A 25,121-nucleotide genomic window follows, 5' to 3' on the forward strand; every position below is an offset into this window, starting at 1 on the left:
GAGCTGGGACCGAGCAACGGGAGCTCACCCCGTCACGGGGATTTGAACCGCCGACCTTCTGATCGGCAAGTCCTAGGCTCTGTGGTTTAACCCACATGAAACTTGGTGAACCAGCATTATGTTTCCCAGTGAATCAGTGGGTGCTCACAAGCTGGGCTGGGCTGAAATTCCCGACAGAACTTTGGGGCACATTTTGTAGGGATTGGGAGCAGATCAGAAGGAAAAGGAAACCACAGTCCTTGGAGGACTGGTGAAATCTTTCAACCCCCTGCATTGGGGGGGCGGGATAAACGAGACAGGACTTAAGTTTTTAATAGTCTGCCATGTGTGTGGGGCAGCCAGATTTCCCCTACAACCATTTATTTATATTAGATTTCTGAACCTCCCTTTAACAGAAAGTCCCAGTGTGACACAATTCTCAAACTGATGAAATAGTGACAACTATAAAACAAGTGTAAAAACTATTTTTTTTAAAAAAAAAAGTTCCATATAGAAAACAATTCCATTTATAAAAACAATGTAAGCATTTAAAAAGAATTCCACCTATAAAACAGTTATATATAGTAGTAGTGGTAGTAGTAGTAGAAATAGAATAGAATATATATTATTAAATATTATAATAAATATATGATACTATTAAATATAATAATAAATATAGTTCAGTACAGTTGCAGACTTGGATAAGATGCCCCTGGAAGTATGCTAATCAAGCCAGTATAATAATTGACCTGAAAAGTTTTAAAAGCCTTATAGCCAGTTAAACACTTAAAGCACACACAGGAAGAAATTTTCGAACTGCTGCCAGAAAGGCTCTCTTGTGCCTGCTAACCAGCACTCAGAACTCTAAATAAACCTGTCTGACAATATATTTGGAAAAAATAAATCTCTTTCGCTCTTATCTTTCACATGCCATACAAATTGTGCACAATTTCCGAAGCCCTGCTTACGAGCAAAACTGCATGCTGTGAAAGGATCTGTCACCTGCAGAAGCATGATAGATTTTTCAGAAGAAGACAAACCATCTCTAAAAGCCTACACTTTCAGCCTCGTTCTCCCCCGCCCCCCGCACAAACACTGTATTTTTACACGTTGAGGATATGTAGGCTAATTTGCTTTCCATGCCTGCCTTTGAGAGAGTCTGGAGATGTGAGGAATTGCTTATTCACCAAGCGAAGATGGTCCAATTAGGAGGACAGTGTTGCAAAGAGTGAGATGCCCAGGTCTGGGTCCTAGAGTCTGCAGTTTGAAACTCTCGGCTGCCTTACATTATGTGGGCATGTGGCCTCTAGGCCTTTATCAAACTGGGGTTTGGAGCTACGGCTGCTGTTTTGCCATAACAACTGCTGTGCCGCCCACACAGATCCTGCTAGCCTCCCTGGAGCAGCAGCAATAAATATGGAGATTCGTTATGCAAGGCATCTTCTGCTATTGCCACCACAGCGCTGTATTGCTTTATTACTGCTTGTATATGCCATTTTTTCTCCAAGAAGCTCAAGGAGTCATACTGGGTTCTCCTTTCTGCATAATATCTTTACAACAACAGCGTGAGGGAGGCTGGCCTAAGAAGAGGTCCAAGGGCACCCAGTGACTTTCATGGCTAAGTGAGGATTTCAGTCCTGGTCTCCCAGCTTCTAGTCCAACATGGTGACCATGAGATCACAAGGGATCTCTCACCAACCCTGCAAGCAAGTTTTGAAAGGTTTTGGGGTTGTTGTTTTTAGCAGGAAGCAGGAGATCCAGGGTCCAATGTCCTTGGGTGTTTGTGTCTGAACTGTTCCTAATGAGGCAATACACCAAATAAAAATTGCCATTTGGCTTACAGATATTCATGCTACAAAGATGGAAGCTCAGGGTGACATCCTTTAGAGCAAGGGCAGTCAACATGGTGTCCCAGACCTTCCAAGTGTCCCTATTTTCCAGGGACAATCCTGGATTTACAGAAGCCATCCCGGTTTCTGATTTGATCCTGGAATGTCCCGCTTTTTCTTAGGATGACCCTATTTTCATTAATAATAGTAATAATATTTTGTTTATATCCCGCCCTCCCCAGCCAAAGCTGGGCTCAGAGCGGCTAACAACAGTAAAAATAGCATAGTTTACATAAGATCACAGTCAATTAATTGAAATACATTCTAAAATCAGTTCAGAATCAAATTAATGGCAACCATTGGGCTAGAGTTCTATGAGGATTACAGAAGGAGAGAGGCATACTTTGACATAATCTTTTTAAGGTTTGCCAGAAAGGCTGCCCAGCACCAGCCTAAGAATTTGGGTACAGGACCCAACAGGATATAACTCTTGTTTCCCTATGTAATGCATCCTGTGCCTTATATATCCTACCATCTCCCTGATAGCCCCAGTCATTAATTGTCTATAATTGCATCTTTAAACCACTTTACTCCAATTCATTCCAGAGTAATCCCATAAGTGTGGTGTGTAACTTGGTTCACTTCAGTACAAGACACCAAAGGGCTTTAATGTTTGTTTTTTTACTAGAGCTGCAAAATTTAGTCAATTAAAATTAATTTGAAACCTTTTGATCAATTAAAAAAATATTGCCTCTGTTTTAAAATACAAATCCTTGCTAGTACCATCTTAGAAGAAGCTTCTGTCTTTGGTCTCATTGACACACAAGAGGCTCGTCACATGCATCATCTATTAAAACAAACTGTTTTATTTGTATATTTTTAACAAATGTGCATTTTTAATTGGAGAACAAATTAAATTGCATTTAGCCACCAAGCTTGTATAGTAAAAACCCGTTGCATTAAATTCATGAACAGAGATATCTCTCCCCTCTCCTCACCTCTTTTCTGGTTGTGGTAGGAGTGTTAATATGCAGTTTTATTTGCTTGGCAGATACAACCTTCTGTTGTATAACAACATGCTGGATTTGTTGTAAATGTTAACTGTGATGCAGGTCAAGCTCCCTTTTTCATTTTGATTGTCAGTTCTATGTGGCAGCATTCATCTGTAAGATTTCATTTCATGGAAGTTAGTTCTCTGCCTACAAATCTACTTCATGCAGGAAATCTAGGCCTGTTATGTGTGACTGTGATCGTTTTGATCTCGGCTGACCTTTGAACTCAACCTGAATAGGTCATGTATTTATTTATTTTAACAGTCATACTTCATTCTTACAAAGGGCACACAACAGCTAAAATGTGGCTCTGTCAGTCACTCCCCTCTCTAGGCAGTTTACAAGGCCAATCGAGCCTGTTCAGCTTTTGAATCAAAACCAATTCCTATATATTGACACCATTTGCAGGACAATACGGCTGTCAGCATCATAAAATCCCTAAACAAGCAATAGCTAAGCCCCAAAGGAAGGAGGCTTAACTTAAGCATGTCATGACCATAATACATAAAACACAGCTGCCATGCTGTGTTTAGCATGGGAATTTCATGATAAGCAGAACTGGTATTAGCCCATTTCTTTGTACCTGCAAAAATGGGAATTTAATGAATGAGGATGCTGATTTGGGACTACCAGACTGTCTGAACCAGCAATGATACCATGGGAACCAGCAATGATACTGTGGGTGGGTCCCCAGATCCTGTCTCCACTGATGCTTCAGCTATGTTAATCATGGTTCAACATTCTGTGATGTCCTACATGGGTGTCCCACTCTGATAGCTAGCAACAGGGCAGTCATCATGCAGGGTCTGCGACACCAGAGCAGAAGTAGAGGTGGTTGTTGTTTAGTCGTTTAGTCGTGTCCGACTCTTCGTGACCCCATGGACCAGAGCATGCCAGGCACTCCTGTCTTCCACTGCCTCCCGCAGTTTGGTCGAACTCATGCTGGTAGCTTCGAGAACACTGTCCAACCATCTCATCCTCTGTCGTCCCCTTCTCCTTGTGCCCTCAATCCTTTCCAACATCAGGGTCTTTTCCATGGAGTTTTCTCTTCTCATGACGTGGCCAAAGTATTGGAGCCTCAGCTTCAGGATCTGTCCTTCCAGTGAGCACTCACGGCTGATTTCCTTCAGAATGGATCGGTTTGATCTTCTTGCAGTCCATGGGACTCTCAAGAGTCTCCTCCAGCACCATAATTCAAAAGCAACAATTACCGTATTTTTTGCTCTGTAAGACTCACTTTTTCCCTCCTAAAAAGTAAGGGGAAATGTGTGTGCGTCTTATGGAGCGAATGCAGGCTGCGCAGCTATCCCAGAAGCCAGAACAGCAAGAGGGATTGCTGCTTTCACTGCACAGCGATCCCTCTTGCTGTTCTGGCTTCTGAGATTCAGGATAATTTTTTTTCTTGTTTTCCTCCTCCAAAAACTAGGTGCGTCTTGTGGTCTGGTGCGTCTTATAGAGCGAAAAATACGGTATTTGGTGATCAGCCTTCTTTATGGTCCAGCTCTCACTTCCATACATCACTACTGGGAAAACCATAGCTTTAACTATATGGACCTTTGTCCGCAAGGTGATGTCTGCTTTTTAAGATGCTGTCTAGGTTTGTCATCGCTTTTCTCCCAAGAAGCAGGCATCTTTTAATTTCATGACAGCTGTCACCATCTGCAGTGATCATGGAACCCAAGAAAGTAAAATCTCTCACTGCCTCAATTTCTTCCCCTTCTATTTTCCAGAAGTACAGGTACTATCTGTTAAATGAACTCCAGGTTTTCTGGGAAGCCACGAGTAAAGACAAAGTCAACACTACGATATGGCAGTAGTAATCACATTGGTCTCTATTCATGGATTACTTGCTCAAGCAATACCAGGATTCCATACATAGGAACACACAGGGGGAGATACATTGTTCGACCTGCACATATTCCCCTCTTACTGTTCTTTTTCCCCTGTGATTCACGTCATCCTTTAGCATTTCCACAGCGCTCAAAACAGAGGCATTTAATAAACATGTTTTGGTACACTGCACCTTCCTTTATATTTAACACATTTTTCATTATGCCAACAATTAATTTGACTTTCTGCAAAGCTTCAGTGGGAATTCAATTATAGAGCATTAGAAAATTATAAAGCATAAAAGCACCACTGTGTAATTAACTACCGGGGGGGGCACATATATTTGGACAAAAAGTATAGTGGCTACTGGAAATCAGATAGCTGAACACGGGATAAGTCAAGCTTTTCTTTCTTTCTTTTGGAAAAATAAAACGCAAGCCACAAAATAGAGCTATGATTCTGTAAAAGCTACTTTGTAGGAGCAAATGCAAAAATGTATTCAAATTTGTATGTAAGTTGTCGCTTGGATTTCCTTGTTTAAAATTTATGTTTTATTGCCGCAGTATTTCTGTCACAAGTGAATTGCAGGCAAACGTTAAAACAGGCGAGGGCCCCTGAACAGCCTCGGCCCAGTATTCCTGAAGGATCGTCTCCACCCCCATCATTCTACCTGGACACTGAGGTCCTCCTCTGAGGGCCTTCTGGCAGTTCCCTCATTGCGAGAAGCGAGGTTACGGGGAACCAGACAGAGGGCCTTCTCAGTAGTGGCGCCCGCCCTGTGGAACGCCCTCCCACCAGATGTCAAGGAAATAAGCAGCTATCCTATTTTTAAAAGACATCTGAAGGCAGCCCTGTTCAGGGAAGTTTTTAATATTTAATGCTATATTCTTTTTAACACTCGATTGGGAGCTGCCAAGAGTGGCTGGGGAAAATTCAGCCAGATGGGCGGGGTATAAATACTAAATTATTATTATTATTATTATTATTATTATTATTATTGCAGTCCCCACACACAATCAAGATAGCATCACCCCCACCGGAATAGCATGTGGGAAACTCAACAGGGAGCAAAGCACAACCAGAGCTTGTACTTTCTATTGGCACCGGTATTGCAAAGCAGTCCAGATTTATAGGGTGCCAAAATGAGTGTCAATGGGATAATGATGCACAATTGAAGAAGCACTGTGCAAATTCTAGTTTAAGCACAGAAACCACTTGCTAAGAGGAACACCTCTCCCTTGCCGCATAGCCTGCAGGTTGGGCAGCAACTGTGGGAGAAGGAAGGAGGTGGCACTTTCCGGTGCTTCATTTCTGGGCTCAGGGCTAGGCTGACTTGAGGCTCTCATGACTGCAAGTGTAGCTTAGTAGGCACTGTAAGATTTCAAGCAAGAAATCAGACTCTATAAGGTCTGTACAGGGTTGACTTGGGGTCGGGGTGGCGCTGTGGTCTAAACCACAGATCAGAAGGTTGGCGGTTCGAATCCCCGCAACAGGGTGAACTCCCGTTTCTCGGTCCCAGCTCCTGCCCACCTAGCAGTTCGAAAGCACGTCAAAGTGCAAGTAGATAAATAGGTACCGCTCCGGCGGGAAGGTAAACGGTGTTTCCGTGCGCTGCACTGGTTCGCCAGAAGCGGCTTAGTCATGCTGGCCACATGACCCGGAAGCTGTATGCCGGCTCCCTTGGCCAGTAAAGCGAGATGAGCACTGCAACTCGAGTCATCCGCAACTGGAACTAACGCTCAGGGGTCCCTTTACCTTTGCTGGTTGACTGGGAAAAGTAGGTGGAGGGATGGAAGCCACTGTAGGGAAGTAAAGGTGGGGCACAGCCTTGGTTGTGGAGGCAGGAATCTGCTTCCTTTCCTGGCTTTTCATTGGACCACTGTTCTCAGCTGGTTGCAAGTATATATAGCACAGGGCATTACAATTTTTGAAGCACTGTGGGATTCTTCCAGGGACATTTGGCTTGAGTTGAAAACCAAATGTGCATGGGAGAGGGCCAGGAACACCTATAAAAATTTCAATTAGGTTTAAAGGTTGGTGGCTTGGGACAATCACCACTCAGCTAATGCTGCAGCCTATTTTCTTAGTGGAGGAGGCATTTTGGATTCAGGTTGTGAAATATATTTGATCCTTTCCCTTTGCTAAGCTGGTGCTTATAATGAGTACTTTGCAAGGGAGCAGAAGGGACAGAGTAGAGCTGGTGTGCATGAAAAGTTCCCATGGGAGCTTAGGAAAACACCTGGGAATTCCATCCCTACATATCTAGAGTCACACGGCTGATGGGAGATTGCTGTGCAGGCATCACATAGCAGCACTGCTGCTCATCTACCAGCCCCTGTGGAGTTATAGGTATGCCTGTCTGTGTTTTTATAGGTACTGCAGGCCGCCCAGCGTGGCTGGGGAAACAACAGGGTAAAGGTAAAGGTAAAGGCACCTCTAACCATTAGGCCCAGTCGTGACCGACTCTGGGGTTGCGGCGCTCATCTCGCTTTATTGGCCGAGGGAGCCGGCGTACAGCTTCCGGGTCATGTGGCCAGCATGATTAAGCCGCTTCTGGCAAACCAGAGCAGCGCACGGAAATGCCGTTTACCTTCCTGCCGGAGCGGTACCTATTTATCTACTTGCACTTTGACGTGCTTTTGAACTGCTAGGTTGGCAGGAGCAGGGACCGAGGAATAGGAGCTCACCCCGTAGCGGGGATTCGAACCACCGACCTTCTGATCAGCAAGTCCTAGGCTCTGTGGTTTAACCCACAGTGCCACCCGCGTCCCTTCAAACAACAGGGTATAAATAATAAAATTATTATCTGTCTTGAAATTGGATAGGGGGCGTTGTGGTTAGTGAGCTTTGAGGTTGGTTTTTCTGTGCAATTCTACTTTGGGGTATTGAACTTCTGTACATGCACACCCTCCATTCTTTTTCTCTGTGTTAATTGTATTTAGTAAAGCTCTTGCCTACTTTTACACCTAACAGCCAAAAGTGAGAGTCATCCAGAGCCATCAGCAAACCTGGCCAAAAGGCTGGGGCTGCTGAAAGTTGGAGGCCAACAGCTGTAGCAATCCCCCCAACTCCATTTCATATACCAGGCTGATGCCTCTGAGAAAGGACTAAGCCTTTAAATATTGAAGGAACTGTTTGCAACTGTTTGAAAGCTCAGCTTCGGAAAACTCTGGCAAACCGTTCTAAACTCAGAGGCTTTCAGGAACATATAATGGGAACATGGACCACTGCCATTATGGTTCATTATGGAATAATGGACGACACTGCAATGCAAACACATTCTAGTTCTAGGAGCTTCAAGATTCTTAGTTCCATTTAGCAAGTGCTCTCCAATGCCAAACTCCAGCTGTAAGAACTTCTAAAATTCTTCTTCATAAAATGCAATACTGCATTGACTTGCACCAAGGCCGGACTCAGAAACCTACCATTTGTCAAATCCCAAAATACCACAATGTGATAAATTATATCTGAGCATGCACAGGAATTAAGAAGTGGAAGTTAAGTGGTGCTCTTTCAGGGGTGTCATAAGCCCTGGAGATCCCAAATCCCCTTCTCCATCTCCATGTGCAACCCACTCCTTCATAACACTTACTTTGTGGAGCAGCAGGTACTTCTCTCAAGAGGATTCCTCCAGAGGGGGCATAGCAGTTACAATATCTTCAGATGTGTCCAAAACAGTGTAGTTTTGAAAAATGTCTGGTGTGAATTTGTAATTCTAATGGGATTCAATGGCACCCAAACATACATGGAAAAACTGCTCTTCAATCTTAGGAACTTTTGTGCCAAATTTTGTGTCAGTATCTTAAGAGATGTCTGAATTCAAAGAGAACAGGTGAATGGCCAAACAACTTTTCAAAATATAGAACAGTTTGCATTCTTGTGGGAGGTAACATGTTTAATAATTTAGCATTATATCTCTTATAGAAAAGGGATGCATGAAATCCTGAAACAATAAATATATAGGGCCAAACATGACAACATTAAAATGCTTCTCTGCATTAAACATGCATCTTTGCTTTTAAACAGAGAGGGGTGGAGAGAAAACATGCCACTGCAGAAGGCCTGGAGGGGAAGTTCAACCATTTCCTCTTCTGCAATGTTCCTGAGGAAAATCTCCTGCATACGTGATGGGCTCCTTCTGTTCTGCAGGTGGATCAGTTATAGACCTCTCAGGTTCTGTATACATAACTTGGGCTCCTAAGGTGGTTTCAGAGACTGTTAATTTGGTGTGATGCAGGTCAGCAATTTCACCTTGGGGTTATTCACATAGGCAAACAGTCCTATTCTCACTTTGACTGGAGGAAATGTCCATACAACAAATGATCAAAGGATCTGTGGCATGTTAAGAGGTTGGCTTCATATCCAAGTACTTCTATACTTGGGAAGTTGCTTTGTAGTCTCTCCTGTTGTCCTTTTAATGCATCTGCATCAATTCCTTCAAGTCTGTATCAGCGGCCTTTGCTTGATTAAAAATACACTCACCCTTTCGAGTCTATTGCACTTGACATTACAACTGAAAAACTCAGCTGAAGGCTGAAGAGGATTTGGTCTAGAATGCTGTCCTTTGAAGCAGAGTGTGATTCTGATCTTGGTTACATGACGAATAAATGAGATGGTGGTGATGATGAGCTAGCCCTTTTAAGAGCTATGTGTGCTTTGTATACAGCACAACAAATCTAACCATCTGTGTCTCAGTTGAATTAAATAATCATAAAGTGTGCTTTGCACACTTCTCTGGCAGTATCTTCTGTATCCACTTAATCATTTGCACTACTGGAGAGTTAATTCCACTATAACTCACAGGACCAAAAGGGAAAGCATGAACTTTCAGACATCTTCGCCCATAGTTAAGTGCAATTTTGTAAACAATGCTATACGATTCTCATTGGTAGCCTTTTTATATGTAGAAATTGTCGATCAAAAGGGAGGTTTACAGTCCTGAACCAGAAAGTATATAGAACAAGCGAGATAAAAGATTAAAATGCTCCTTCCCTTTTGACATGCAGGTTTTAAACAATGCAAATAGCATCTGGTGAGGGTGGGAATTGATGGTTATGGTGCGGTGAGTGAGTTACTTTAACCATAGCATGGATCCTGAGGAAAACCCTTCCTCTAAAGTTGCTATTTGCAATAAGGGGAAATCCCCCATTGCACCCAGTAGGGAATTTTTTTCATTACCAAAAGCAGCTTCAGAGAATATGCAAACCCAATTTCCATCTCGTGCCATGGGGCAGCTTAACCTCATCTACTTGAGTCTGGGAGCCTGAAATAAAGAAGCCTTAGAGAGCTGGGCAGGCCCACAAATTATGCTGCAAAATATACCGCTGCTCTCGACAATGGAATTTACTCCATACATTATCAGCGAGTGAGAGAAAAAGCAAAACTTGCATTGTTCCACAAGTCAAACACATTACCTAAAACATCACCTGTTAAAAAAGTGAATGGTCAAACATTAAGATGGAGAAATTCAAACCACAGCTTTCTGGCTCCTCTCCTTCCTCATTTTAAAGGTTTGCCTTTTGCTATTAAGCTTTCTTCATAAATGATATGAATGTGGACAAAATCCTATTGAATGTGCGCATGCAGTATACATTTTCTAAGTTTAATACATCTTACAATATGGCAACATATATGCAGCATCCCAATGAATGACAATAGCTTTCTAATCATTTCATGCTACTAATATTAAGCACAGGGAGCGATGGCTGCAAGCGTTTAAGAGGCAGCCACGGACTTAAACGGATGCGATTGAGGTTGAGGAGCTTGAAAACTCTGACCTGTTTCTGACCTTTAGATCTTTACGCTGAGCTACCAGTTCACTATGTATCAGAGGTCATAATACTGCATTTAGGAACAGACAACGCACACAGTTGGACGCCAGCTTGTGCAAACAGAAACAAAATAAACCACCGTCATATTTTCAGGAAAATACGTTTCTCTTGCAAGCTTCCTAGCGGTGGAAATTGTTTAAAAAGGGAAACAGAATCTGACTGACTCTTTCAAGTTTCTACCAAGACTCCTATTCCCTCACTGAGAAAGGAAATGCACCTTTGAACATTCCATTTCTGAAGAATGTTTTGCAAAATCTACATGGAAAGAAAATTAGCATCATGAGCAACATGTGAACCCACTAAATTGCTTCCTGGTTATCACGTACTGTTACATATTGTCTGCTTTTATTTTTGACATTGCAGCATTTACTGCTTAGGGGCTACCTTCAGTTAAGAAAAGCAGGTTGTAAATATAATTTTAATTTTTTTTAAAAAATGAAATTAAAATTGACCCTTAAATCCCTAGGGTTTACCTACATGTATATTTTAAGAGCTCTTAATCTATCTCCTGCCTGGATTATCATGTCAGGTCACAGGAGTCGGGAACTAGGAGACATGAAATGTCAGCAGTCAAGAACATGGAGCCAGAACCACAGAGTACAGCAGAGCAAGCCAGAAATCAGGACAGAATGCAGGAATGCGTCAAGAGTTCAGAAATTCCTTCTCAGGTGGATCAAATACTGAACCTGGGGGCTCAGCTACATTACTTTTTTTTAAAAAAAAAACCACACAATTTAAATGTGTTATAAAACTGTGACACCAGATGGCACTGTGGAGTTCTGCCTTTGGGCAACATGATTTCCCATGATGAGGTTTACAACACGTTTTCCTCAAACGTTTTTTCAATGCATCTAGATCCAGCCGCAGTGCACCATGTAAGTGCAGGGCTTGAATGATAGACTGTTTTTAGACTTGGATTTTATAAATATTAAGCAAAAGGTACACAGACTGACTCTTATGGCCAAGGTTTATAGAACGTGTGCATCACGTGAAGTCCTTATGCGACTGAAATTAACTAAAATAACGGCAACTAATTAGCTGCAGAGCTGCTAGAATGCTTTCCAAATTGAGTGAGAACAGTCTGTCATATTTCATTGATTTGGTGACCCATTTTCCTGGGTGTCTCATAGATCACATACACAGTGACACTGTTTTATTTATACCCTCTGGAAGGTTGGTGTATCTTAATTATTTATAGAAGGGCGAACCAAGCGAGCCGCTCATGCGTTCTCTTCAAGCCTTTTCCTCTTCCCCAGCAACTCGACTCAAGACAGACAATATCTTCTTACACAGCAATGCCTTATTTTTCTTCCTAGACATCCTTATAAACAAGACGAGTCAGCTCACGATTTACCTCGAACAGCTTTCCTGCTGGCATTTTGAAATCATCATGATTATGACTTTTAAAAAGAGCCAGGTGGTTCTAGTTCTTCCCAATCCCACAGCATCTTCCTGGCGTGTCCTTAAAAAAGTGTGCCAGGTAATGCCATTTCCATGGGTGTGTTCTAGCAAATATAGCATAGCTGAGGCCAGTAAGGGCACAAAATGGGAGCAAATCCCCTCACCCACCTCTTACAATCAGCAAAGGCAAGGCAGCTGCAAACGGCCAAGAAAGATGGGGTTAAAATTTCCACCCAGATCCTCCTGGACAGCCCTATAAATCTGGGGAAAGGCAGAGTGTCAGAAAGAACAGGCAGTCCTTTGGGGCTGATGTGATGCTGCTACAGGTGAAGGGAAGATATGCAAAGAGACCCTGGACAGTGCAAGGACCAAGGAGGAGGAGTGTGTTGGCAGAAGAGGTCTGATACTGTGTCGTATGCAAGGCCTCTCCTCCTCACAGAGGGGAGGTGTTGTGAGCAGGAACCAGTCCCACGTCAGCAGGGGGGCATAGTCGGCCCCCTGCATCACTGTCCTGGCTGCTGCGCCCCGCCCATCAGGCCAGCCAATAGGGCAGGGTTGAGCTGCATTCAAGCGGACGCTGCAGCCTCGTGTCTTCACCCTCAGATCACCCACCCGCCCTCCCTAGGTCATAATTCTTGCCTTTTGACCTTGCTATGGAACAGGGCTGGTTGCCCTGGTTGACCAGGGGGCCTGATAGGAATTTTTATCCATTTGGCAAATTGGCACAAGCCTCTTGGTTTTTCGCCTACCTGGTAACAAATCGCCACAACTTTTCAGGTATTGGTGGTTAGGCATTGGAATATCTGTCGCGTGTTGGAGGGCAGGTCGTGGCCATCACCTACCCCTCCCCTTGTTGGGTATTCCGTTAAAGGAGTCCCGAGGTCGTGGATCCTGTCCGATGCTCTGCTGGTGACTAGACCACCAGTGACATCAGGGGAAGCTTCCAGTTGTATTTGTATCAACAAGCTCCTCCCACTGGGTGTTAACCTTTAAATGACTCCCCGCTGCATGGGGTGGGGTCATATTGTTGATTGTTGATCCAGTGCCTAAGACAATACCTCTCACATGCTATAATCAATAAAGTTGTGGCCTTATTTAGCCCATTAACCTAAAATACATGTGCCTTGTGTCTTATCCTAAGCGGGTGGAGGGTCCTTGACTCACAACTGCCTTGCTGAACCTTCTGGTTTCCAAACCTTAAGACAATGTAGTGTGTCACTGTACATCAGCATGTATACACACACAAAAGAAGAAAACAGTCCCTTGGTTCTTCAGTAGACTCTAGATCTGCAAAACAGGGACAGATAAGCTCTCGCTGTAATCTGTTCCGCAGGTTTAAGGGCTATTGGAAAAGAAAGGAAGAGTGATCTGGAACTTCCAAGTTTACGCTCCCTGTGTAGCTTTGACCACTCTGTATTTGAGCACACACAGCTCTATGAGCAACAACAAATGGCCACGGCTGCGGAATTGGCGTAGGCATAATGTTGGTAGCATCTTGGGACTCTACACAGGTGCACAAGTTGTGCGCAGCTGATGCACATGCATCACACACCTCCCAGATGTAGAGAGGCTCCTGAATCCATCTGCTGTCACTCCCTTCTCTCCATCGCATCTGATTCTCTGCTATTCCTTCATCTCAAGCAGCACATGCAAGTTCACAAAAGCAGCATTTTTCATCTGCAGCTCAAATACTGTCCCAGGCGGCTTATTCATGCAACTGGACCAGAATAGCAAACTTTAGGCCCAGGATAGGCAAAGAGAAAATTATAAACCTATCACCTTTGAACATTCGGGGATGTGGAAGTCTCATGTAATACCAGGAGAAGGTGAACCTGCATAACTTATTCCCAATATGGAACATGCACATGCTCCCAATTTCTGGTGTATGTGTAGGGAATACTATTAGCTCATTTTTCTTCAAACTTTTTATTAGTCAGACAGTCTTACTAGAATGTTTCAGATTTTCTAAATTCATACAAGTGAGCTGTTCATGGTCGTTCCTACTGCCATTACTTTAGAATGGCATAGAAACAGAATGGGATAAAGAAACAATAGACGGCCTTCATTTTGGAAAATAAATTCTGCTTTCAGCCAACCAAGATAGAAAGCTGACTTACACGATGGCCCCATTTAAAACAAAACAAAATATTTATCCATTGGGTATAGAAACATAGAAGCAATCTTGTGCTGTATACATGGTTTTGCAATACTGATGCAGAATAGAATTTATTTTTGAAGAAGAAGAAGAAAAAAGCCAGGCATTTTACTGATAATACCTCAGAAAGAACAAGGCATCAATGTTTCAATGCCATTTATCTCAGTTCAGTCAAGCAAGGAGAGGTTAGAGATTGTGCACAAGCTGTTTTTTTAATGTTCAGATTAACACTGCCTTGGGATAATCTGAACAAAGGGTTTCACAGTGAGTTTGCAGCAAGATGGTAACTGGCACCACTAAAACAAAAGAAGTTGTCTTTAAAAACCTCACTTTTTAGCCGAGAACCCTCTCTCACTGCCAGCAAGCTTTGTATGTGTCAGAAAACAAACTTGAGATCTTCCCACCCACAAGATCTCAATTGTGCTAGGATTCAGCTTCCAATTCTTGCCTCCCTTTCAGCCTACCACTTCATCCAGGCACTGGGCTCAGAACTGGCACGTACCTCAATTGGCACAGAGAGATGTCATCAGCATACTGATGACGCCTTGCTCCAAATTCCCAACTGGCCACTCCCAATGGCTTCAATGTAGCTGTTGAACAGCACTGGAACCTTCCTGAATCTCACAGTCAAAAAGCCATGGGGTTGACCAAGCATTGCCAAATGCTCTGGTTCCCTGCAGATAGGAGCAGAACCACAGCAACACGGCCTGCAACTCCCATGCCACTGATCCACTCCAGGAGAAAGCCATGATCAACGGTATCAAAACAGAATCAACACGCTCATACTCACTCTTTCCCTCTCCCAATAAAAGCTATACATCAGAACTAAAGCTATCCAAGGCCTGAATCCTTACTGGAACTGGACTGGATAATATTTCTTCCAAGAGGCATGCATCAACATGACCCTCCCAACTTCCTACAGTGCCCATTATTCTTGGCTTTTGACCATTTGGGCTGGGCTGATGGGCACTGGAGCCCAACAACACCCCTGGCACTGGCCATCTCTGCCCAAAGATAACACAAAAGACTTACTCCATGTCTCATAGCAGTAACCACACAAGTTCTTTGATGGCATACTATTGCTATATGAAGACCTTGTGTCACCATCGCCAGGCAACTGCACTGTTGAGCTGTTGAGTTTCAACCTCACAGCAAGTTTTGGTTCCTCCATCTATCTGTGCATTAGGTTTTATTGGTATTTTTAAAATATATGTTTAATTGTGTTGTAAGTTGCCTTGAGCATTTTTAACAGAAATCCAGGGTTAATGCACTTTGAATATTACCTGAGCTTCCTAGAATTTTTATGGTGTGTTTATGAAAACCCTTGATTTCTAGGAAGTGCCCTTTTGAGAACTTCTATTCTTGGCTAGATACATTTATTGCAGTGTTGTCTTGTAACATTGTCTATAGGTATCAAGACTGAACATGTATGGGAAAATGAAGTAAGCTTCTATTTTAAATCACACAGTACCATAATGCACACACCTACGTGTCTATGGGCAAATTAAAGCACCACACATCTTAAAAGTATGTGAGAATGCCGGCCCGGTTAAGTTCCTCCCATATAAGCACTTTATCAAAATAGAATATGGAACACAGACAAAGTGACAGACATTCGAAATTCTTCCATTGTTTGGAAACGGTTCTTTTTCTCCAGTTCTCTAACTCACCCACCCACTGTTGCCGATTAAGTAGGAAATGAAGACTAGGAATCTGAGTGTACAGTACATGCATTTGTAAAAGAAGAAGAAGTTCAAGAACAGCAATAAAGTTTATATGAGTATTTATATAACCAAGTTGTTTGTATTAAGCAGAAGGACTGGAGGAGGGGGAACAAGCAACTGTGCTAGATGAAAGTAAATAGACTACAACTGAGAAGGCCTTGGGTACAAAGCATGAAATCCTAGCCAAATCTTTGTAATTCCATATGGAATAGGCTCAATGCAGCCAAACTTTAGCATCTGAGTCATATACAAAATGGAATGCCTGGAACTTGTGTTTAACTACTCCACTGAAATCAGTGATGTGCTTAGCTTTGGTTGGGTCATTCCTGTGTTGTTAATGCATGGTTTCTGCAACAGCTAAAGAACTGGACTTCATGCAGGTCACAGCATGTATCACGCATCATCTATGCAAGAAGGTGCATCCAATCTATTTTCCATGTCTGTGATATTTTGGAGAATCCCGTTATCTATCCAGTGCCTGCAGGGTTGCAGTACAGGAAAAGCAAAGTAAAATCCTTCATCACTGTTGCCTCTAATTTCATAACTGCTTTATTAATGAGCAAAGATTGCTATGATGTGCCACATTCAATCTTATAGTCAACTGCAAAGATACACATCTTAAGGTTATCACATGTACTAATTTGATTATACTGTGGTTCCACCCCCTCATTCCAAGCTGGAGGGTTTTTCCTCCTATAATTTCTCTGCAAACAGCACAGATCTGGCCCAAAGGAGAAAGAGATGGAAGACAGTTCAAAAGCAAAACAGCTCCTAGAAATGCAATTGCTGTCAGCAACTCAAACGCAGAGTCCTTGGGAGGGAAAAAAATCCATACAGCTGGCTTTTTGTCACCCAAGCAGCTAAAATAAACCATTGCTTAAACTGAACAGAAGCACACCTATGATAAATAAGTAATCAATAGTACTTGTTTTCTTCTACAGATTGCAATTCTGCATGCATGCCCTGCCCAGCAGTATGAAGTCACAATAAATCAAGCTATTGCACAGTGAATCATTAAGGCTCCTCCTCCAATGAGTGAAAACTGAGTGCCTGAGGAATAGGTTCAGAGGACACACAGCATCATCAGAGCCAAGCACACAGGGACATGGGTATCATTTTAGGCTTCAGGCAGCCTGGGGAAAGGAGGCAAGGCTCAAAGGCCCCCTGATGGAGACATTCAGAATTAGATTGTGAAACAGCAGTATTGTAAGAGTGTTTGGTATTTCAGATGCCATAAAAATAGTAAGGGATTTACATCTTTTGCCATGCATATCTAGCACACAGGCATTTTTAAAGCATTTATAAATTGCCATTAAGTTTGTCATAGGAACATCCGATGTTGCCTTATACCACTGACCCATCTGGCTCACAATGAGCTACATCAAACTTTCTACCCTCAAGACCCTCTTGAGGGGGCTAAAAATCAACACATCCCACCAGCCATAACATACGGGAAGCAAAGCCAATCACAAAGTGGTGGTGGGTGGGAAGAGCAATTAGGTATGGCTATCTAATTCCCTGTGGCAAGGAGTCCCATAGCTCAGCTTCAAGTACAGACATTGGTTCTATCAGTATCGTGACTCATCCCCTCCATTTTAGGCAGAATTTTCTGATCCAGAGGCATTACGTGCAGAAACTTCTTTTATTTTCTATTTCCCCCCCTCCCACGTGCCTCTTCATGTATTTTTATTCAGTTTGTATCATTTCTTCTCTCCTTCCACTGACATTTAAATAGCACCATGAAGGACTAGCAAGTCGCTACCAACATATTGGTAGCACTGACAGAACCTTCACACAGTGCATCAGATTCACAAGTTAGTTTCATCAATGCTAATAAATGAAGTCAGTGCCTTAAGATGGTCATTTGAAAATTCCTTCTCATATACTTTCATACTGAGCCATGTTATTGTTCGTTTGAGAAACACCAATGTTTCCAGATGCAAGCACATGGCTGGTTGGTTGTGATAAAGATGAGCACATCACCACCACAATTTACCCTTTTGTTATGGCAAACACTGGCATCTCCTTTACTAGTCATAATATGTAGTCTTCCCCTTCATCTCCAGATTTAGTGTATTCATTCAGGCATCAGTCATAGAGCTTCAGTATGCTGATGACAACGTAATGTGTGAATTCTCAGAGTATGACCTCCAAACCATCCTAAATACATTTGCAGAAGCTTATGAACAGCTTGGCCTATTGCTCAACATCCAAAAAACCAAAGTGCTGCACTAACAAGTACAAAATAACCCCTCTGCAGTGCCGCAAATCCAACTCAGTGGTGTAACGTTGGAAAATGTTGATCACTTCTCCTACATTTCCACAAGGGGTGACATTGATACCGAAATCCAGCATTGCCTGAGCTCTGTGAGTGCAGCTTTCTCCCGACTGAAGTGCAGAGTGTTTGAGGACCAAGACATTCACAGGGAAACCAAAATGCTTGTTTACAAAGCTATTGTACTACCAACCTTACTATATGCTTGTGAAACATGGACCACTTATAAACGCCATCTCCAACTCCTTGAAAGATTCCATCAACGGTGTCTCCAAAATTTTTTACACATCTCTTGGGAAGACAGCCCAACTAATGCCAGTATACTGGAAGAAGCAAAGATCACCAGTGTCGAAGCAATGATTCTTCAACCTCAACTTCACTGGACTGATCATGCTGTGCGGATGGCTGATGATCGTCTTCCAAAGCAACTACTCTATTCCGAACTTAAAAATGGAAAGCGTAATGCTGGTGGTCAACAAAAGAGGTTTAAAGACTGCCTCAAGGCAAATCTTTAAAAATGCAGTATAAACACCAACAATTGGGAAACACTTGCCTGTACGCGCCAATTAGAGAACAGCCTTTAACCAAAGGTGTCATGGACTTTGAAGATGCTCAAACTCAGGACAAAAGGGAGAAATGCACTAAGAGGAAGGCACGCTTGGCAAACCCTCACTGTTATCAACTCCCACCCAGAAACCTATGTCCCCACTGTGGAAGGACGTTTGGATACAGAATTGGCCTCCACAGTCACTTACGGACTGATTGTTAAAACCGTGTTTATGGAAAACAATCGTACTCAGCTACGAGGGATCGCCAAAGAAGAAGATTCATTCAGGCATCATGAACTTTTGTATAAAGGCATTTGTGCTGGTCCCGGGGGGGGGGTTACCGTGAGGCGTGGTCAGAGTCTGGTCCTGGGCCGAGGGTCTGGAGACTGTCCACCAAGGGCGAAGCGGGGTTCAAAGCAAGAAGCCGAGCGTGGTTGGGAACTCTGGAAAAACAGGTCTGGGTGCTGGCAGAAACAGGTTTCCAACGTCGCTGCTCCCACAACCTGGGACTGGGCTGGCTGGCCTTTATTTCCTCTGAGGCCAGGGGCGGTCCCGGCCCACAGGTGACCCGCTGCTCCTGGCCTTAAGGCGAGCACTCCTCCTGAGATAACCCAGTTCCCTCTGCTTCTCTGCCCTGAGCCTCTGCAGCTCAGGAGAGGCTGGAGGGTTACTGGACCCAGGGGCAGCTTCACCTTCCCCTGACAGGGCTGGGAGAGGCGCACCTGCCGGCAATGGGTCCTCAATCACCTCCGGAGCCAGAGTGCATACATCTGGTGTCTGCACCTGAGGATCCGGCACAGGTGCAGGCCCTTCAGATTCAAGCCCCTGCCCCGGCTCAGCCGGCCCTGGAGGCGGGGACTCCTGTGCAGGCTGGGACTCCTCAGGTTCAGATTCTGAATCAGATTCCCAGGCCATCAGAGTGTTGCTGTATATCATCGAGTGGCTGTTGCCACAAGAAGGTAGGGTGGCCACAAACATTGGCAATAAGAAACATCCTAGGCAACTGCTTAACTCATTACAGCCAAGAAGTTCATTCACTCTGGGAAAGATACGGGCTCCTATTGCCATTTCCAAAATCCATTTTTAGATTGCAGTTCAAAAATGGAAAGTTGGAAGGAGCAACGGCAGAGAGCACTGTCCATGGTGCTGATCCACCCAGGCTGACTCTCTAGAGTCTACACTGTGCCCTGCAGCATACATGCATCATCAACCACAAGTTCACTTCCAAAACTGGGTAGCGGCACACCGGGCAAAATATTCCTGTCGAAATGGTCATTGTCTGATTTTATTCGTTATTTATATAGCAACATCAATGTGCACAACACTTTAAAGAGTACAAGAGAACCAACACCAAGAACCTTACAATTTGAAATTCAACATACTCAGTTTGCACACACTTCTCCAGACAGAATAACTCCCCCCGAAACACCCAAACTCATAGAGAAATGGGATGCACACTCTGTATAATTCAATTAAGTAAGTCAACATTCAGCTAGCTTCACTCATAGAATCAGAGAAATGTAGAGTTGGAAAAGACCCTGAGGGTCTACTGCATGTGGGAGCTTCAATGGCCCCAAACCCCTTTCTATTGAACACAATTGTCCAAATTGAAGGGGGGGCCTACTAAGCATGCATTAGGTTAAGCATGCTTCAAGCTATGTGGATTTATTGAGTAACATAATTGCCTCAGTACCAGAATTTTATTTTATTTTTAGGGAGAAATTGAGACTACCAGCAAACAACACCTCTGCAAAAATAGCTGATACTCTAGAGACTCTTTTCCTCAGACATCTTATTGCTTGCTATAAGAGTCAACACTAAATTGGACATACGTAAAAACAATTATTTTTTGTTTGTTTGTTTCAGTCTCTTGGCAACTGCAGCTGCTGCGGCTTCCTACATTATGAGCAGAGTTGTTTCCCAACATTTCAGAAATAATGCACTCTTCTGGGCTACGCTGTCAGCTTCATGGAGTTCAGTTAAACTGCAGTGACTTGGAACAAGCTGGAACGCTAATTGTGCAGAGTCCCGTGGTTCTCTATAGAGTTCTGAAGTGCTGGGTCTCAAGAGTAGGAAATAGCAGCCATTATTTTGACACCATATATCAGAATGTGAGCTGGTCTTTGCAAAATAGACCAGACGTTAGGGCTTCCAGCAAATTATCAAACAGAATTGCGTCTGCCTTGCGATCGTGAGCTGAAAGCCCCTGAAGTGGAGACATGCAGTTTTGTAAGCTATGGAGTTCTGACCCCAGCCCCATGCTATCAAAGAATAGAGGACATACAATTTCAGAGAGAATAGGTGTTGAATGCCTTTGATGTAAGCAGGTGAGGGCTTGTTGCATATCCACTTATAGAAAATATTGAAAAGCAATAGGAGGAAGGATAATGATTTTTCCATTGCTGTGACTTGCTTTATCAAGAGAATTTGGTTGAGCATCATCCTTCTATTATGTCAGGTGCCCTTCACCAAAAGCCTTGTAGCTGAAACTGTCTGGTCATCTTTGATGCACCTTAACATACACCATGTAATGAACATGTGTGCGCGACCCAGTGGAACTCTGGGGTCAAAAGAGGTGCCATGTATCTCTTGCCGTGGGTCACTGGCACTTGGCTTCAGCTTTCATCATATGCAATTCTATATCCAGACTTTCAAAATTGAGCCAGAAAGCTCACTGGGCACCCTTGGGCCAGTCACAGTCTCTCAGTCTGACCACAGGGTTGTTGTGAGGACAAAATCGAGAAGAGGAGAACCCCGTATATCCACTTACATTCTTTGAAGGAAAGGTGGGCTATAAAAGTGCTCAATAAAATGAAAATAATATAGAATAGTTGTATGTCATCACTGTGTTTCAGTTTTATTTGTAGATTTTCAGCATGCTGTCTCAGGGCAGGTGACAACAATTTAAAAATACATTTAGGACAGCTTTGAAACACTGCCTTTCTACATTCTGCCCTTTGCTTCTCTGTGAAAGGTGTTCCACACATGCATGAGCACGTACTGATTTGTTAGCATTTGGTGCCTGGCAACTGAATGGCTAAACTATCCTCAATATGAAGGACTGTGTATAAGATGACACTGGATCTTTAGGATTTGCTTTGTGAAGGCTCATTGTCATATGCGGGACACCCATGATCTTAAGAGATAATCAAGAAATGAGCACACATATTGAAGAATCCCCAAGTATTTTTTTGCCTAGGCCAGGGACAGACAACATGGTACCCCCCCAAAGGCTGTTGGACTCCAAATCCCATCAGGCCTAGCCAGCATGACCTATGGTCACGGGGTGATGGGAAATGCAAACTGAAAAGCTCAAGAAGGCACCAGGTTAGCCACCCCTGTTCTAGCTTGTTGGGTGATCACCCTCTTAAGAAAAAGGTATCCCAGAGACCTTTACGGATCTAGTAAGCAATTCAAGGGGCTAATAAGCCACATTTCCAACATACCCACCTACAAGGAATATTGATATGATAAGCACAGTAACACCACCCACACAAGTCTGAATGAGCCAAGAAAACACTATGGGTGAAGTTCAACATGACACTCTTCCAATCTTCCCATCTGTGCAAGCCTTTCAGATGGGGATCGTTAGGCAAATACCACCCTGTTTGCCTCAACTGATCTAAAATTCTATTATGTTGATCAAATACTAGCATCTTCAGTAATTCTTACTTTGAGAACATTGCAATAAAATCTCTTGGGGTCTGATGTTTATGGTGAGGGACCACTGCAGCCATGTTAGTCTGCTATTAAGAAAACAACTCGGTATCATGGCAAAATATACATTTTCAATTACCCGATCTTCTTTGTCGGAGAGTAATATATTCATCTTGCTGGCTGGAAGCACTTAATAAATAATCATATTCTGAGCTGTGGGAACAGCCATTCTGCTGCTTGTTACACTACAGGCATGCAACAAAAGAGAAACAGAGAAGGCGAGAGGCCTGCCGGCCCGCAGGGAGGTCTTAATTGGATTCTGGGATTCAAAGCCTGCTTCCACCCACATGGGAGGAAGAGGAAAGTTGCCCTGAGTGGCAGAGGAAAGAGCAAACACACACAAACACACACACAAGCGTATCGTGGGGGACGGAAACCCTCAGAGCCGTAACATTTAGGCACCGAGTTAATTCAAGAGAAGCGCAAGCGTTGATAATTGACCACTGGTTGCAAGGAGGGATTATAATGCAAAACTCAAACAGGAGTAATTATGCATCTGCCAAGATGGAGAAGCAGCCGGAATTCCCATGCACAGCTCCCGCTTTGAAAGAAGCAGGCTGCTGAGACAGGCGGAAAGACCCTCTGGGCAACAAAGATTCCGCAAAGCAGCTATTTGGTTCCAAATGGCATGGAAGCGAGACTTCGTAACCAGCTTAACCTGCCTCCGATAGGGCTGTCATCATGCATCAAAGGTGCCTGCAAAGAATGGCACTGAGCCAGCCAAGGCCATATGCAGGCAGGCTGTTGGGGATGGGGGCAAAGAAGAGAAGGGACTTGGTATGTATGCATTATATCCGCTAGTACTTGTATTTTGTAACCATTATGCAGCCCACGTAAGGTACAGGGGAGACTGTTAGTTGCATGCTGTAAGCTACAAGGACCACAAGATGGTAGGGGTCTCCTAGGCCAGATGGGAAGCCAGTGTGGTGTAGTGGTTAGAGCAGGCATAGGCAACCTCAGCCCTCCAGATGTTTTGGGACTACAACTCCCATGATCCCTAGCTAACAGGACCAGTGGTCAGGGATGATGGGAATTGTAGTCCCAAAACATCTGGAGGGCCGAGGTTGCCTATGCCTGGGTTAGAGTGTCCAACTAGGACCTGGGAGACAAGGGTTCAAATCACTGGGTGACCTTGGGCCTGTCACTGTTTCTAAGCCACTATGAGTTCCTTAGAGGAGAAGGTAGAATAAAAATGCAATAAAATAAAGCAAATTAGATACTCATTTAGACAGGAGTTGCCACCCATTTTTGCTTAATGTAAAGTTATTCTGACATTTCTGCTCATTCTAAGTGTTGGAGGAATTTAAGGAAGATATATACATATGTATTAATTGCAGTGGACCTTTTCCACGTGGAAGGTCCCAATTTCTGTTTCTGGATCTTGAGTGCACATCTGCCCATGTCTAGAGGCTTCAGCCATGCTGAATATTCAGCAGTTTTAAAATGCTTTTAAAAATAATACAGAGACGCATATGCATATATGCATTAGGGCTGGCCGATATATTGATCTAGGGTACAAAACTAGTTTGAAGTCCATATCATGATATCGGCTGCAAAAATTTTGAACTGGCAATATATTGCAAATCATGACATGTGTATGTGTGCTATGTAAAAATCGCAATGTGGGGGAAACTGAATCCAGTCAACGCTTCTCTCGATTCCTGCAGCCCCTGTTAACCCTGCTGGCTAAGCTCTCCCCTGTCTCCTGCACAGAAAAGCGAATCACAAGAGCAGGTGCCGGCAAAAATCACGATAACGGGGAAAACCGTCAAGCTAGCCAGTGCCTCTACATAGCTCCATCTTTATTTCAGACATCAAGTTATACTGGTATATTGCAATGTTTAGGTAGTGATATATTGCAATGTTGAAAACTAGATATTGCCTAGCCCTAATACACACACACACACACACACACACACACACACACACAAAATGAGGGGGGGTGTCATGCAATGATGGTCTATAAATTATCTACTGTACAGTCAACATGGAAGTTGGGTGCCTCAAAGCTGCCTAGCTGGCACGATCAACACACACATGTGTACACGTGGAATGTCAGCTCAGGCTAAAAAGTTTCATGTATAACCCAAAATACAACTTCACACTCAACAGTTATACACAGTGATGACAGAGGTGGATTTCTGCCAACAGCGCAATGAAGTAAGAGAGAACTGTCACGTATTTTCGCAGGCAGGCAAGAGTGGGTGTGGGAAGATGCAAATACAGGAGCTGAGATTGCAAATATCCCACTTCCAGGAACATGCTTGCGTTGTTTGGGACACCTACAGATAAACTGATACAACACATGACAAAACAGACTACAGAGACTGTGATTAGCTTGTTAGGAAGATGCACCAGCTGTGGCTATGAGGCCCTTCAGTGTGCATAAAAATGGAAATCTCTTTTGATACGTTACATAGAACAAAATGGCACAATCTTTCTATAATTTCCCCCTTTGAAGTTTTTGTTGGGGGGGGGCGGTAACAGCGGAACTTGGCTTAGCTGTCTGATTTGCTTAGATAGGTGTTGCAGCCAATGACTGAGTCCTGGGCAAAGGGCACAACTAAACAATCATTACAGGCTAAACAATGACACAGCCAGTTATTGTAGGAAATTCCCTACCAACTTATTGGCGTTACATCATTGTTCTGTTCAATTACTGTAAGCAGGAAGATTAACATTATTATATGTAAACAGCGAATGGATGAGAATCTGTGGAAAGCACCTGTGTGAACCTAGCAATACCCAAGGGTTACTGTGGAATGAAACAGGTAGTTACA

The 25,121-nt window shown here is 43.5% G+C and overlaps 1 protein-coding gene across 3 annotated transcripts in view; it reads right to left on the reverse strand.

Annotated features, from left to right (window-relative positions):
- Positions 1-25,121, reverse strand: part of SH3GL2 (SH3 domain containing GRB2 like 2, endophilin A1) — an 80,894-nt gene that overhangs the window by 43,209 nt on the left and 12,564 nt on the right. The window contains exon 2 of one of the 3 annotated variants that reach the window (XM_083593852.1): positions 2,807-2,971. The exons of the other annotated variants lie outside the window; for them this stretch is intronic. The gene's annotated coding sequence lies outside the window, so the exon portion shown is untranslated. The remainder of the gene's footprint in view (positions 1-2,806; positions 2,972-25,121) is intronic. 3 annotated transcript variants of the gene reach the window in all.

Source organism: Podarcis filfolensis, assembly GCF_964270895.1.
Source record: "Podarcis filfolensis genome assembly, chromosome: 17".
Classification (NCBI taxonomy): Eukaryota; Metazoa; Chordata; class Lepidosauria; order Squamata; family Lacertidae; genus Podarcis; species Podarcis filfolensis.